A 17,131-nucleotide genomic window follows, 5' to 3' on the forward strand; every position below is an offset into this window, starting at 1 on the left:
ACTGTCAGTGGCAGGGGGCTTCTTCCTGCTTTCCCTTTCGCCTCCCTGCATTGTGCCTACATATGCAAATTAGCCGCCATCTTGTTGGCAGTTAACTGTCAATCATAGTTGGCAGTTAACTGCCAATCATAGTTGGCAGTTAATTTGCATATAGCCCTGATTAGCCAATGAAAAGGGTATCGTCGTACGCCAATTACCATTTTTCTCTTTTATTAGATAGGATGAATAACATTCATACATGAGTATACCTCACTTTGCACCCTATAGTCAAACTATAGTTTAGTTTTTGCCTCAGTTTATGTACTTGTAATGCAAAAATAATATTTCTGCTGGTGAGAGCCATGAAAAATAATTTTTGTAATAAATGGTACTTTGTATAGATGCTGAAAAGTTCTTCTGTTTAGCATTCATGTCTCAGAAATGATACCACATCTGTATATGTATTTTATTACTGTGGTAAGTAAATACCCTAAAATGAAAAAGGAGCCAAATACTAAACCCCTAAAATTATCTAAATTATCTGCATAGAGAAAATATTATAGCAAAGTCTTCGTACAACTTAAGGAGCTTAATACAATGAAATATCTAAAATTTCTGTTGTGGAAAATTGTTTGTTTACAAACTACCATATGGACCTTATTGCATTTAAGGACCTTACCTAATTTCATAGTGGACTTCAAATGGATCTGAAGAAAACCTCAGTATCCATCCATCACCTTATTCATTTATTCAATAAAAAGTTACCAAGTTCAAAAAAAAAAGATCTGTACACATATGTTCACCATATAGCAATAATGTTCACAGCAGCACTGCTTCTAACAATGCAAAAGTGTAGGAACCCAAATGCCCATCGAGAGTAGAAGAGATAAGTCCAGCCAGTGTGGCTCAGTGTTGAGCAGAGACCCATGAACCAAGAGGTCACCTGTTTGATTCCCAGCGAGAGCATATGCCTGGGTTGTGAGCTCAATCCCCAGTCCAGGGCATGCAGGAGGCAGCCGATGGGTGATTCTCTCATCATTGATGTTTCTCTCTCTCCAACTCTCTCCCTTCCTCTCTCAAATCAATAAAAACATTTTTTTAAAAAAGTAGTAGAGGAATAAGGACACATATATAATACCTTAATAAAGAAAAAATAAATAAATAAAAGCAAAAAAAAAGTAGCAGAGGTAAACACTGTATATACTCATACAATGGAATAGTCCACGGGAATAAATTATTGCCACATACAACAAGGATAACTCTCACATACATAATGTTGAGAATCCAGATGTGAGAGTACATGCTGCAAGATTCCATTTGTATTAAAAACAAAACAAAACAAACCAGACACTGTTAGTCTATGGTGTTAGAAGTCAGAATGGTGATTATACATGGGGTAAGGGTTGCCTAGAAGAAGGCAGAGGGTGCTATGAATGGTCTGTCTCGTAGACTGGGTGTTGATTACTTGGTGAAGATGCATCATGTGTATGCTTTTCTGTAGGGTTGCTATATTTATTAAAAAACATTTTTAAAATCTACCCATTCTTCAAAATTATTGCTTGACAAACCTTCTTCATTTTCTTAAAAAAAAATCATCCATGATCCCAACTAGGTGTCTATTTCCCCCTATCTAACTTCCAATAATATAATTTTAACCTTAAAATTACCTTGCAGCTTTTTGTACATGTTACCAAAGTTGATTGTTACATCACCAAGCAAAAGGACCAGTGTTTCCTTTATGATTTCCCATAATGCACTATATCGTAGTAGCTAACCAATAAACATTTATGGAATTTAAATAACATATACTGCCCCTTTCAAAGAAAGCCCACATTTCTGAGTGTGTTGGGTAAATGCTGTCATTCCCTTTTTTATTATAATTTTATTTGTATTTGTATACATTACAATTCACCTTTCTTGGCATGCAGTTCTGTAAGTTATGAAATACTTAGATCCATGTAACCACCTCCACAATCAAGTACATACAGTTCCATCCGCTCACACTACCCCCTGAACTGTGCCTCGCAGTCAAAGTGTCACTCATCCTCAACTCCTAAAAAACCACCTAGACACCAACACACTGCCTACAGCTTTGTCTTTTCCAGAATGTCATACACACAAAATCATATAGCGCACAGGCTACTGAGTCAGGCTCCTTCCCCTTAGCCAGAGCCTTCCAGGCACATCCCCGCGGCTGCAGGTGTCGGCAGCCCACCCCTCTGGTTACTGACTCGCCTTCCCTGCAGGGAGGAAGCACAGCTGGTCTGTCCTACCAGTGGAAGGACATTTGGATGGTTTCCAATTTTTTGGTGATTGTGAATTAAGCTGCTATCCAGTTTTCAGATTTTTTTAAAAGGGATACTTGGAAGTAACTTACCCACGTTAGTTTTTACTGATGGTTTTTTTAAAAATGGTATGGACTGCCCTAGCTGGTTTGGCTAAATGAATAGAGGATCGGCCTGCGGACTGAAGGGTCCCAGGTTCGATTCCGGCCAAGGGCACATGCCTGGGTTGTGGGCTCGATCCCCAGTAGGGGGCATGCAGGAAGCAGCCGATCAATGGTTTTCTCTTATCATTGATGTTTCTATCTCTCTCTCCCTCTCCCTTCCTCTCTAAAATCAATAAAATATATATATTTTTTAAATGGTATGGACTGATGGGAAAAGTAGGAGTAGACAATTTTCCCCTTCTGTCAATGACTCTAGCTCACAATATATTTTTGTAAAGGGGTTTCGAGCTGCCTCTTCTATATTTGGTGCACATTAATGGGCCAGAGTTCACAAGTGCCTGACTAGGACCCTTTTCTAAAAGCTGCTTCTGGCCAATGGGACCCTCTGGCCACATAACTGTAAGTGATGTGCGGCAGGATCCTGCCCAGTTCTGCCTGGTGCTGAGTAGACAGGAGTACGCCCCGCCGGCCACTGCCTTTCAGCTGACCTCACCTGCGATGTCCAGAGGGGACGGCGAGTGACAGGCAAGGAAAGGCCACCTCCAGGACAGTGGAGGTGGCTACAGCTGCATTTTTTTTCTGTTGATTTAAACACAAAAAACATATGTCCAAATCCTCAGGGGCACAGTGCCCACATCACAAAATTTCCATTAGCTGGCGTTTCGGGCGTCCATCTGTGAAGTGACTACGTGGTGGGGTCTAGGCCAAGGGGAAAGAAAATGTCCAAGAACAACATTTCAGGGAGGACCCGAAGTGCCCCTGCCCCTGCAGCTAGAGAAAGTGTGCTGCTCCCAGGCCTTAAAACTCAGAGTCTTACTATCTGTGTGGCTGTCACCAGAAAACTCATGACAACCTCCTCCTCCAGCCGTTCAAAAGTTCTTCAGTTTCTAATACTAATACTAATAGCTAATTAGAGCAGGTGTGCTGTGTTTCAATCCTCAATAGCAGCTCTAACTTAAAGACTGTTAACACATTTCATACCGCTCAGGAGTTTTCTCGTGTTTCGCGCGCCATCTGTTAAGGACCGCTCACGAGTGTTCTCGTTTTTCATGCCCATGGAAGAAGGAGCGAATCTAGATACTTATGTAAATTTTGTTTGGTCCCTCTTCATAGAGGAAAATGTTTTACGCAGTACCATACGTTAAAAAAGTACTAGGAACTTTAATTGTTTAATTGTTTTTGTAAATAAAAATGTTATAATTATTGAAAAACAACACCTAAAGTGCATTATGATGATTTAAATAACTTGCAATTTGCCCAAAAACGTGCGGTCCCTGGCGTATGTCTTAGAGATTTCTATGCGGTACGCAATGTGTTAAGATGTCCCTGTTACCAATGAGGGGAAAGAGATTGGAGAGATCCCATCACTTGCTGAAGGGTTTGCAGAGAAGGAATTCAGTTCAAGGTCCAGTCAGAATCTGATCTTATGTTCTTAACCCAGACACTATGTACCACCCCACAGCTCCACTAGTATCCGTTCATTCATCCAGACACTCAAAAACAATTACATTATTATATCCATCCAAGAAAGACAACTGAATGAGCTATGCCCGCCCCTCCGGGCCTCATTACTTGGGGGAGGGAGGACCCTATAACAATATCTTAACCTTTTTTGGTCAAATACATCCTGAGACTCGTATGAAACCTATATTGTCTCCTGAAAAAAATACACACAGGCAAAGACACACAAAACTCAACTGACTACTTGGGCCATACCTAGGAATCCCTGGAAAACTTACGTAGCTGACTACTGGCTGCAAAGGATTTTGATTAGGACAGAAGCAAAGTAATATGAGAACTCAGAGGAGGAAGCCCAGAGTAGGAAGTCCTAAAGCCTGAGAAAAATTCGCCAAGCAAAGAAGGAAAGAAGGGGGCTTCGATGAAAACTGGTGTCAGGGAACAGATCTAAAGAGCAAAGGGGAGTGAAGTAGGAAAATGGGTGGCAAGTCACTGCAATATTCCAGGTAAGTTCCTTCTAGAAAGGCTGTGGTGAGAATGAGATCTGAGCCCAGGCTCTAGGTCAGAAAGAGCTGGGTTCCATGCACAGGGAGAATGACTCAACCCCTCCAAGCTTGTTTCCTCACATACAGGCGGGGAGAAGAGCCCACACCACAGGCTGCTGTGACCATGGAATAACGCGTGGTATGCACCTGGCCCAGAACCTGACATGGTCTGAGCATTCCATGCACTACAGCATCATCAACACCACCACCACCAGCACTGTTACCACCACCACCCTCACCAAGGCCACTCCTCCATCGCAGCAGCACAACTGAGCTGCTGGGTCTATGTTTGGGCCAGCGTGCTACCTTCTTGGGCACATGAGCTACTGTAGAAAGATCTTTGCCCAAAAAAAGCCCCAGTGCAAAAAGCCACCTCTCTAAATACTCTCCTTGTAAACTACTTGTAAATTCACACCTTATTACTTGTTCTCGTTCATTAATCACATAAAAGTATGAGGAGTACTCTAGAAAAGGGGGGAACACATTGTGGGTTCGTTTTGGTGTTCAACATCATCAGTGTCTGCTCTTCTCTTAAGTGAGAATAGTGATCATTGTCAAGAGTTAGACGCAGTGGTTCTCAACCTGTGGGTCGCGACCATCGGAAAACACATATAGCATATCAGATAGTTACATTACGGTTCATAACAGTAGCAAAATTACAGTTATGAAGTAGCAACGAAAATAATTTTATGGTTGGGGGTCACCACAACATGAGGAACTGTATTAAAGGGTCTCGGCATTAGGAAGGTTGAGAACCACTGAGCTAGAGATGTTGCATGTTATCACCATTACTATCATGTCCATAGCAAGAGTCAGGAATAAATGTCGGGGAACATCAAGTCTTGCAAAGCCTTTCTGCACCCAGCCCCTCTGTCATGGCATAGCGTACTCTGCAGAAAGGACTCTACCCAATTCTTCTTAATTACTGTGTTTTCAGTAACATTTTATTTTACATTCTTCATGTGGTCCAGGAGCTAACATAAAGAAATATGCTGGAATCCCCCATGAGTGCACAGGAAATGAGTGCAGAATACTTTGCTTTCATTCCTCAGCTATGGCAGTAGACAGAACATTCATGAAACCCTTTTTTTTTTTAATGTTCCATGGCCAAGCAATATTTGCCAGTGACACTGCCATGGAGTCAGCACTGGAAAAATAAACTCATGAGGAACACAATCATTCTCATCTTCCCCAGAAAGCTGGCCAGGATATCTGCTTCTCTCTGCCATAAGCTGACACCATCTACAACATCCATAATGTCCCCTCACTTTAAAGCACACAAATAAAAGGAAAAGGTAGGGATTCCAATGATCCATCCTGAACCCAAGAGACTGTTACAAATTCACCAAGCTTTCTCTCAGTTCTACATTTGTTCCCCTGCAAAAGCAAGGTAATAAATGAATTCATGCCATGGAAAAGAAAATAACAGTAGAACACCCAATTGTCCTAAAACAAAAAGTAGCAGCAAGTGTTCATCAGTCGGGGACAGAAGGAAGGAACAGGCTGACAGAGATAATGTTGCTAGCACATCAGCACATCGTTAAGTGCGAAGGTGATGGAAAGGACTGATAGGCTGTGAAGCATGTGGAATGTGACTGTGGCAGTTAGAAAATGCCCTGTCTCACCAGAATCAAAACAAGGATGTGTGAGGGCAGGGTTCCCAAATGGCTTTCAGAAAACCTGATAAATTCTCAAGCACCTGAAGCAAAGCAGTCTGAGGTTTACACAAGGAAACTAAAAAAGTGTGAGTCACAAAGCAGATTTTCCTCTGCTTCTAAAACCTGTCATGTGTGAAAGAAACTTCTTTCAACAGGAAGGATCATCACTTCTGCCACCAGCAGAGCCCACGTAGCCTCAGTGGATCCTTTCAGACTTCTGTTTCTATGCTTGCTAGTTATTCTTCCTCGTAAGCACCACACTCCAAGGGTTAAGAACACAACCCCTCACTCAAACTACCTGGTTTTGCCACTTACTAGCTCCATTTCCCACCTGACAGTGAGGACAGTAACTAAATGAATTAAAGCAGATAAGACATTATATCTGGCCTGGACACCACCTCACTTTTCCGTCTTCTCTAGTCCCAGTGTCTTTCTTGAGAAGGAAACAGGCAGAAGACATACCTTCCCAGCATGACCCCTGCACGGCTCTGGGAGAGAGTTGCACATGTGTGCGTGTTCTGGTTGAGTTGCACTTTAACAAATTGTATTAAGCTCCTACTATGAGTCCATAGCTGCTATGCTAGAAGTTGGACAACAACAAAGACACAGATGCTGCCCGCAATAAAGGCCCTTGTTTATTTCTGGAGGGTGACCAATATTAAGCTGAATTTGGGGAACTACCCCCCATTGATTAGACTTATGCCTTCAAGGTGAAACCTTCACAGAACCCCAGATTCCTTTCCTGAATCATAACAGTCCCTCCAATTATGCGCTTAGATGTGTCTTGCTCAGCATGAGAATCTGGAGTCACCATTAAAGAAAATTCCTTATGCACAGGCTCCAGAACTGGTCACGGTCACCGCCATCAGCTATGTCGTTAATTTGTCGTTAATTCTGAGCACTGAACGGTGCCCCCATGATCTCTGTGGTTGGCAAATAACCTCTAAAGCAGCGGTTCTCAACCTGTGGTCGCGACCCCCGTGGGGGGTCGAATGACCTTTTCACAGGGGTTGCCTAAATACATCCTGCATATCAGATATTTACATCACGATTCATAACAGTAGCAAAATTACAGTTTTGAAGTAGCAACGAAAATAATTTTATGGTTGGGGGTCACCACAACATGAGGAACTGTATTAAAGGGTCTCGGCATTAGGAAGGTTGAGAACCACTGCTCTAAACGGATTTGTGGTGTCCTAATCCACTCTCTTAGAACTGAATAAACTACTCCAGCTGTCTTAGCTTTTCAGTTCTTAATGCAAGACCATGGAAAGTAACCAATCTTAGGTAAAAAACAACATTTTCTCAGAGTCTCTATAAAAAATTACAAAAAAGAAAAAAGAATTACAGAGCTGTTAATGGAACTAGACTCAAGTAGACTCTAAAATAGGTCAGAGGAAGAGCTGAAATTGCTTAAACTCTTGCCAGGCCAAAAATAAAATGATGTGAGGGGAAAAAACCCACTCTCTTATTTTTATTTATTCATACTTTGTTTCTTCTCAAAAGATTATGGAAAAGTACACAACATCCCAAGATGAAACAAGAGAAATTTAATTTGTGTGCATGAAGAAAATAGGATGAAGAAAAGAGAATTCAAGAAAAACTAAGAAAATGACCTTAGGAATAAGATTAACACACAAAATGCAAATAAGCTTCAGCAGGTATTTTAGAGGTGAGTTGCAAATTGCTTTCCCAGCCGGGGCACAGAGTCCAATGTCTGTCTACCAGGACTGGCAGTTAAAGGAGTAAAACGAACTGAAAAGTGTCTGTTCTATTTTAAGGAGAATGGCATTACTTTATTGGATCCCATGGTTGCTATGGAGACATGTGAGTCCGATGTTGCCAGATCTGATTTTTCAAGAGATGCTGGAAATTCAAACACAGTTGTGTACAATCTTCTCATTTTTTAACGATGGTAAACTAGTTTTTCTTTTGGTTAAAAAAAAAAGTGTGGGTTAAAAAACCATGCCTGTGGCCTAAAGAGGAAGAAGACATGATCAGTTTCATGACTAACTATATCCATAAAACACAAACCCAAAGATGTGTAGAAGTACAGTCATTTGTGGTATTGAAACCAGAGAGACCCTTCTCCCAAGTCTTCATCCCCAAGGCAGGCACCATACACTCAGGATCCAAGGGCTTTATCTTATAAGAACTTTCAACGAGGCTAAGGCCATAATACTGAGCATAGCCTGGTAAAAATAACTGCCGGGGTAATTGCAAATTCTCAGATACAGAGGTTTCTGCAGGTCTACATTATTTCAGGTATTGATTTTACAGATTTCCCTTAACTACTTTTTAAGCAATGTCCCCTTCTAATAAATATAAAATTCTCACGCATTTCTTTAACGTTATTTCACAAATCAAAGCCAAAGCTACCATAGTAAACTAGAGGCCTGATGCAAGAAATTCGTGCAAGAGTAGGCCTTCCTTCCCCTGCTGCTGGCACCGGCTTCCGGCTTCCCTCTGACACCAGTGACCTGGGGCCTCCCTCCGGCTACAGGCACCAGGACCCGGCTTCCCTTGCAGCCCCAGCTTTGTCCAGAAGGACATCCGGTCTAATTAGCATATTACGCTTTTATTATTATAGATGATATTTCAAATGGCATTATTTTCCTCCTCATTGCTTAAGTGTTCAGACAATGAAGGAACCTCTATTCTTCGGACTACAATCCATAAATATTGGTTTTTCACAGTAGCATTTGGTAAGAACCATGTTCAAGGTTAGATTCCCTGACAAGGACTTGGAGTCACCTATTCCAGGGGCCATTAAGTTCAAGGCCACTGACTTTCCTGGGCAATCCCCTTGCCATTAAGACTGAGATTGTGAATGCTGAAGAACCTGGCATGCCTCCAGTCACTGGCTAAGGAGGAGACACAGCTAAGACCAAATGTCCCACAAAAGGAGCTTTGTTCTATACCTAGCCAGTTCGGCTCAGTGAATAGAACATCAGCCTGTAGACCAAAGGGCCCCGAGTTCGATTCCGGTCAAGGGTACGTACCTCAGTTGCAGGCTCCGCTCAGGCCCTGGTCAAGGGAGTGCAGGAGGCAACCAATCGATGTGTTTCTCTCACATCGATGTTTCTCTCTGTCTTTCCCTCTCTCTTCCACTCTCTCTAAATAAGTATCCTCCTGTGTAGTAATGGACTTTGTTGGTTGGAATTACTGTTATCTTTCTGCCAAATTAAAAAGAAATGAGTGTCCTTTTTTAAAAAAATAATAATAATAAAAATAAAAATCAATGGAAAAATATCCTTGGGTAAGGATTAACAAAACAAAAGAAAAAAAGAGAGAGCCTTGTTCTGTATCCGTTTCAACCACAAAGAAAAGGATGACCGAGTTCTTTGCACACAGCAAAGCCATGGAAACCCTGGGGTGGTCACAGGGATGTGGGACTCCTGGCTCCTGACATACCCCAGAGCCAGTGGAGCCTTATTTCATTTATCTCATATGCACTCAGTTCTGCTATCACCCTTGTTTTGAAAATTCAAATTTGATACATCAGAGAACCATTTAAACATAACCCAGATGAATTTTTGGTTTGCTTATGCACGATATTGTCTGCAAGAAATACCAGGTGAACAGAGAATACTGCACCGGCTAAATCTAGCAGTGGAGAAGTACACGAAAAGCACATGCCTGAAACACCTGCCAGCTGCCTCAGTTTCCCATGCATGTTATACACTACACCAGCCACATCAGGTGCTACAGCTTCCTGTCAATCACAGATCTGCCTCCTCCTCCTCTTCACCATAATGTACAATCTGCAATCCTTCCTACAGCCACTTCCACAGCAAACGCCAGGTCTTTTCAAGACAAAGACCAAGTTTATTGTTATATTTCTATATTGCTTAACCATTTATCAAGTGTAAAACTGTCTACTGTTTTTACTAGATTCCTATCTTTTCTTTGTTAATGTTACTGAGGAAGGTCATGAGCACTGCACCCCTAGCCCTCTATTCCTGTAGACGGCGGTGCCTGCTGCATGATCTGGCACAGCTTGGGGATTGTTTAGAAAGGCATAGGCCAGTGATGGTGAACCTTTTGAGCTCGGCGTGCCAGCATTTTGAAAAACCCTAACTTAACTCTGGTGCCGTGTCACATTTAGAAATTTTTTGATATTTGCAACCATAGTAAAACAAAGACTTATATTTTTGATATTTGTTTTATATATTTAAATGCCATTTAACAAAGAAAAATCAACCAAAAAAATGATTTCGCGTGTCACCTCTGACACGTGTGTCATAGGTTCGTCATCACTGGCATAGGCTGTGCTGTGGCAAAACTGACTACACTGAGATTCAATATAAACTATTATTTGAAAAAAATTAATTTCATCAGACTGTAAGTTCTACTCAAAGCTACCACACTGCTCAACTCTATGGGACACCATTCACATCATATTTGATGTGCATCATTTTTATTATAAATTTATTAACTCAACAGTTAGCAAAGTTATGTGAAGCCTAATGTGTGTCAGAAAAGTACTGTTCCAAAGCATGCATTTGCTCATTTTGAAAAATTAAAGGAAAGTAAAAATGTGTAAAAAATAAAAATCACTTGTCATTTTAACTTACAAACATTTTGATTTTTTCCTATCAGTCTTTTCTCTTTGCATGGAACCCTGCTATCTCAGCTATGTGCAGGATTTGCCTGACCCATTTATCTTAACTTCAATTTACAACTGACCTACCACTTCTAAATCAAATATGCTTACTTTTCTAAAAAAGAAAAAGTGTTGCCAAATGGACTCCCTCTGTTTTAACATTAACTAAGCACACACTATCTGCCCAGCACCAGGCTCTGGGACGTAGGAATTAGAGCACTTAACAGGCTGGGCTTAACCACCAAGATAATTACTTAAAGTTTCCAATTTTGGAATACTTGCAACATTTCTTGCCCTTAAGAATAATTACTATTTTTATTTTAAATCTAGTTCTCTAAGATTTGTTAAAAATATAAATTATATAAATGGCACATTTGGAAAAGAAAATGGACATGTATTAGTCCCCTGCAAGTTATAGCTTCAAGAATTGCATTCTGCCCTTTTATCTGTCACCGCTTCAAGTACTGTACCACCAGAATTAACTATCTAAAACAGGCTGTATTTGAATATTTGTAAGTAGTAAATACACACATTAAAGTGAAAACTGGCTATTAATTGTCCTTCTTTATTTCTTCCAACATGGTTATTTTAAGATTTGACTTTTTGTATGGAGATTTAAGAGTGTAGTAAATTATATAGAAGATATAAATAAATATAGCTACAGACACACACATATCTATGTATGTATATATGAAAAACTAGGCTCAGGGGGAGAAACCAAGATGGCGGCATAGGTAAACACTGGAAATTGCTGCCTTGCACAACCACTTCAAAAATACAACTAAAAGACAAACGGACATCATCCAGAACCACAGGAAGGCTGGCTGAGTGGAAATTCTACAACTAGAAGGAAAGAGAAAAGCACACTGAGACTCAGAGGAGGTGCGGAAGTAAAGTGCAGAGGTACGGAGGCGCACTTGGAAAGGGCTGGCAACTGAGGACATGGCTGTCTTTTTCAATCAGGAGGGAGTCTCAAGCTCCCAACTGCTCTGAACTCCAGTTCCGGGTGAGTCTCTGGGGACCCAGACTCATATGGGGAGAAACTGGACTGTCTGGCATCAGGCAGAACTCGAGGGCGGCTTTCTCTCAGAGGTGCTTGCAGCGATTACCACAGGACACTGAGACTCGGGGCCTGTTAGGGTAGGACTGAGGAGCAGACATAGCTGCTTGCTCCACCCTGTTGATCCCCTGAGACCCTGCCCCACAGAAGCTGTGCGCAGAGGCTTTTGCATATGAAAGGCCTGGTCCTCTGCAATCTGAAAATACCTAACAAACTGCAGCTGGGTCAGAGAGAACCAGAACATCCAAAAGAAGGCCCAAGGCCCCACAGCAGCTTGCATTGCTTCATAGCTGGGCCTCATCTGGGCACCTCCAAACCCAAAACAAACAAGAGGAATCTGCAGATCTCTCCATAGCTCCTGCTGGGTTGCCTCAGGCAGAGGCAAAATTACCACCTCCTAAGAGATCCAAGAGCCAGTGTACCCAGTGGTCAGAGTGGGACCATCCAGATTACAACTCCTCAGATCCATAAGGGGACACACTCAGGGGACAGACTCAGTGAGCACCAAAGCCCCACTGAAGCAAGTCTTGCCCCAGAAGGGTGTCTCCAGCACAGAAGTTCTCCCACTGCAGACACAGCTGATTCTCACAGCCAACTGGCCAGGAGGTTAATTCCTCCCAGTAATACCTACAACAATCAAGGCTTACCTACAACATGACTGTGCACACAACCCACAAAGGGGTGCACCAAGAGTGTCCACCTTGGGTAATTGGGGAGGTTGAGCCACTGGGCCCTATAGGACACCTAGCACAGAAAGCCACTCTATCAACACAGGGAAGCAAAAAAAATGCGGAGACAAAGAAACAGGTAATTAATGACAGAAATGGAGGAAAGCAAATTACTGGATATAGAGTTCAAAACCACACATAAGGTTCTTCAAGAATTTTCTAGAAACTGCCGATAAATTTAGTGAGACCCTCAAGAAATCTAATGAGACCCTCAAGGTTATGGAAAAGGACCAAGTAGAAATTAAGTATACACTGACTGAAATAAAGAATATTATACAGAGTTCCATCAGCAGACTAGAGGATCACAAGAATCAAGTCAAAGATTTGAAATATGAAGAAGCAAAAAACATCCAACCAGAAAAATAAAAAGAAAAAAGAATCCAAAAATATGAGATAGTGTAAGGAGCCTTTGGGACAACTTCAAGTGTACCAACATCCGAATTATGGGGGTGCCAGAAGAAGAGAGAGAGCAAGATATTGAAAACCTATTTGAAGAAGTCATGACAGAAAACTTCCCCTACCTGGTGAAAGAAATAGACTTACATGTCCAGGAAGCGCAGAGAACCCCAAACAAAAGGAATCCAAAGAGGACCACACCAAGACACATCATAATTAAAATACCAAGAGCAAAAGACAAAGAGAGAATCTTAAAAGCAGCAAGAGAAAAACAGACAGTTACCTACAAGGGGTTACCCATATGACTGTCAGCTGATTTTTCAACAGAAACTATGCAGGCCAGAAGGGAGTGGCAAGAAATATTCAAAGTGATGAATAGCAAGAATCTACAACCAATATTACTTTACCCAGCAAATCTATCATTCAGAATTGAAGGTCAGATAAAGAGCTTCACAGATAAGAAAAAGCTAAAGGAGTTCATCACCACCAAACCAGTATTATATGAAATGCTGAAAGGTATCTTTTAAGAAGAGGAAGAAGAAGAAAAAGGTAAAGATACAAATTATGAACAACAAATACACATCTATCAACAAGTGAATCTAAAAATCAAGTGAATAAATAATCTGATGAACAGAATAAACGTGTGAATATAATAGAATCAGGGGCATAGAAAGGGAATGAACTGACTATTCTCGGGGGGGAAAGGGGTATGGGGGTGTGGGAAGAGACTGGACAAAAATCGTGCACCTATGGATGAGGACAGTGGGGGGTGGGGGGGGTAAGAGCAGAGGATGGGGTGGGAACCGGGTGGAGGGGAGCTATGGAGGGAAAAAAGAGGAACAACTGTAATAATCTGAACAATAAAGATTTAATTAAAAAAAACCTAGGCTCAAATATATATAGTCTTGAATTGTCTCTCCTACAAAATATGACCGATGTCTGTCATTGTGTCTAAGTTAAATTCCCAACAAGCAATAAGCAAGTAGGAGTAAAAAGTTGTTTGGTATTTCATCCTCTCTGGCCCTTTGATGAGACGCTGGGAAACACTAAGAAACAGGAGCCACAGGACAGACACAAAAGAGGCAAATGCCCATGCACACCTGCTGTGCCATCAGCTCCGCCAGCACCCTCTGCCCACAGCATCCGGGAGGCTTCTTGGAGAAGGGGCAAAGTGACCCAGGAACTTGTGAGGACAAGCCCCTCTCCCAGCAGAGCCCTATCTGCAGGAGGCCTGGGAGCCGCTGCAGAGGGTCTGTGTTCACTGTCAGCAGGAAATACACCTCCTTGCAGCCTCATGTTTCATCTTGCATTCAACTCCATCACATACTCCTGCTTCCATCAGCAGCAGAAAGGTCCTGAACTACTGACCGGCTGCTTGTACCTGATCCAAAATATGCAAGAGCTACTGACGCTGCAGGAAGAGGATGCCTCTACCTCCAACCTCAAACAGCTCAGCACGGGTCTGCAAACTCCAGTGAAACACACAGCACTAAAGGCATGAGTACTTTAAATTTTTTATGTATCAGTCTTTCTTGAGGTCAGACTGCATTTGGAGCAGGTCTATTTTCTCTTCTCTGGGTACAGTAACAGTCTTGAGGCAAGTTCCCTTCTGAGCCAGCAGAGTCAGAGCCCCTGGGAAAAGCTCTCAGCCACCAACATACCCAGGGCACATTGCAGTGACCTCTTGCCGCTTATCTGACCCCAAGGGCAAGGGGGTGAGCAGGACAGCCCACCCTGGCTCAGAGGGTGCCACTGGGCCCTCCACACCCTCCAGCCCAGGCTCTTTGGACCCCTTTCCCTCAGAGAGCTCCTCACACCCCACTGATCATGCGGTGCCCTGAAATGATACAAGATGAAGTCCTGGACTGTGCTCAACATCAGAAGGGAAAAAGGAGCCACAGAATGAAGCTGCCTTTGAAAGTAGCTGTGGTTAAAGATGGAAAACATCCCGTGATGTGCCCCATACTATAGTTAATGAAAAGAGGCATTTAACACCCTGTCGGAAAAGCAGTGTTTTCACTATTTCATCAGCAATTACTACAAAGCTCATTTGTAAGAGCTTGGTGAATCCTTACTTTCTCTGACCTTGACAACCACCATTCTCTGGAGCCAGAAGCTAGGGACTTATTCTAATGTTGAATGCTCTCCCGAGCCCTTTGAAAGAAAAAATATATAAACTTCACATTGACTGATGCATGACAAGGCTTAATCAAAAAAATGTGCAAGGTGAAACCATTATAACATGTCATAAAGCATCAATAATGGTCACTAAGCTAAATCTAAACCATTTTTAAGGTCACAGACAAGCACATAAAGTGTGCTCCTTATTTATGGCAAACACCCCTTTAAAAGAAAGGGTCACAAGGCCCCAGCTCCTGCACAGTGCTGTCCACACGGCCGCCCCAGACGCTCAGATGACCTCGCAAATCCTTTCAGCACTTGGTCATTCGACTTTAAAAATTAGGGGGAGGAGAGGCACAGCTATAAAAGTCAGAACATCAGAATATGCTGGAATCTGATAGAGGTCTTTCTAACAGAAGACACACAAGCACCATTCATTTACAGAATCCAATGCAAAAGGCAACGAGCCAGATCTCCTTTACTACTTACACTGTAAGCAAAATCAGACTTACCCTGGGAAGCCATCCTATAGGCTGACTCAGAAAAGTAACCTGTTGACAAGCCAAAAACAGCTGCAAACCAATGCTCCAAAAGCTCACTGGGCTCACTCCACCTATGAACCCTACCACTCCGTACGCATCTGGCTTTTGTTAAAGAACTTCTGCAAATGTACAGTGATGAGTAATCTTTCAGACTTCATAAAACGTGCCAAACCCAACATTAATAACAGTAGCTTCATTTACTCATCATATTTTTGAGTGGATCTATTTTACTTTTTAAAGCAAAACTAGTGTTTTTACTAATGTAAGTACCCTGTCACTAGAGCATGGACACATTTAGGCTGCCTAGTGTGTGTCTCCCTTTTGGGGGGGTCCTCGTCAGCAGGCAGTGATCTTGAACTAAACTGCAAAGCTATGGCCTGCTTGATAAACTATCTTTTAAAATATAATATTACCATTTTTTTCCTAAATAAATTAAAACTTATAGCCAATTCTATTCTTCCTTCTCTTTCATGGAAAAGGGCATTCATTTTATTATAATAATTTTTTAAAATACTGAAGAATATGAAGCATAAATTCACTTCCCACTGTCTCTTCATCCAATTCCTTCTCTTACAGGTAATCATTGGCAGTTTTTCATCTATCATTCCAGAAATATATAGGTACATATTATGCATGTGTATTCACATTCACACACACACACACACACACACACACACACACACACACAAATATTCTTGTGCTTTGGATCTGAATTTTCCAGATTCTATAAAGGTAACAGAATACATACACAGTATAAAATCCCCAGTAGCTCAGGGCAACAGCTCGTAATCAATTTCTGCCAGGAAACATGAATATTCAACTAAGTGGGATAATAATGACTATAAATAGCCTCATGTCATTTCAGGTCAGAGAATTCTGCCAAATGAGGTAAAGAAAATAAGGACATCCTGCAACATTCAGAGACTTTTTAATTTTGGAATTATGGATTAGAAATTTCAGACCTATATTTTTTCTCCTAGCTACTTAACAAGTTTTGAGAACTTTATTTTTATTACAAATGTTTATGATAGGAAATTTAGAAAATATACATGAATAAAATTAAAGCCCCCCATAAAATCCCACCACACAGAGAATGGAGTTTATATTCAGTCATGTACTGAGTGCCTCCTGGGACTCTGCAGGCACATTAAAAGGGCAACATAATTCCTATTTTCACACAAGGCAGAAAGTAATACCTGTTCTAAAATTAGAAGGAACTGTACTACCAAAGTTCAAAGGAGGTGTTAGGTAGACACGTAGCATCTTTTTGACTACCCAGAACCTTTTAAGACAGACATTTCCTGTATTTGGAGAATTCCCCTTAGGAGATGAGAGAGAGACAGAGATGGCTTTGACTTTGGGATCAAAGGTTCATGTTCTCAGACTCCCTTGCAGCTAGGATAAAGACATGTCTTCAGTTCTGCCAGTCGGATATACCTGGCCACACTGTGTGGAACTGTACCCTGGCAAGCAAAGAAGCAGTTACGTCTGGCAGGCCTTGGGGCTAGAAGTGTGCTTGTGTGGGCTAGTGGTCTACTCTGGCAGTCTCCAAGCTGCTAACTACAGTGGCAGCAACATCACTGTCTCAC

At 41.8% G+C, this 17,131-nt stretch overlaps 1 protein-coding gene across 8 annotated transcripts in view; it reads right to left on the minus strand.

Annotated features, from left to right (window-relative positions):
• The window catches only part of MITF (melanocyte inducing transcription factor), a 250,391-nt gene that overhangs the window by 130,564 nt on the left and 102,696 nt on the right, over positions 1-17,131 (minus strand). The gene's annotated exons all lie outside the window — the stretch shown is intronic.

This window comes from Myotis daubentonii, chromosome 14, assembly GCF_963259705.1.
Source record: "Myotis daubentonii chromosome 14, mMyoDau2.1, whole genome shotgun sequence".
NCBI classification, from domain to species: Eukaryota; Metazoa; Chordata; class Mammalia; order Chiroptera; family Vespertilionidae; genus Myotis; species Myotis daubentonii.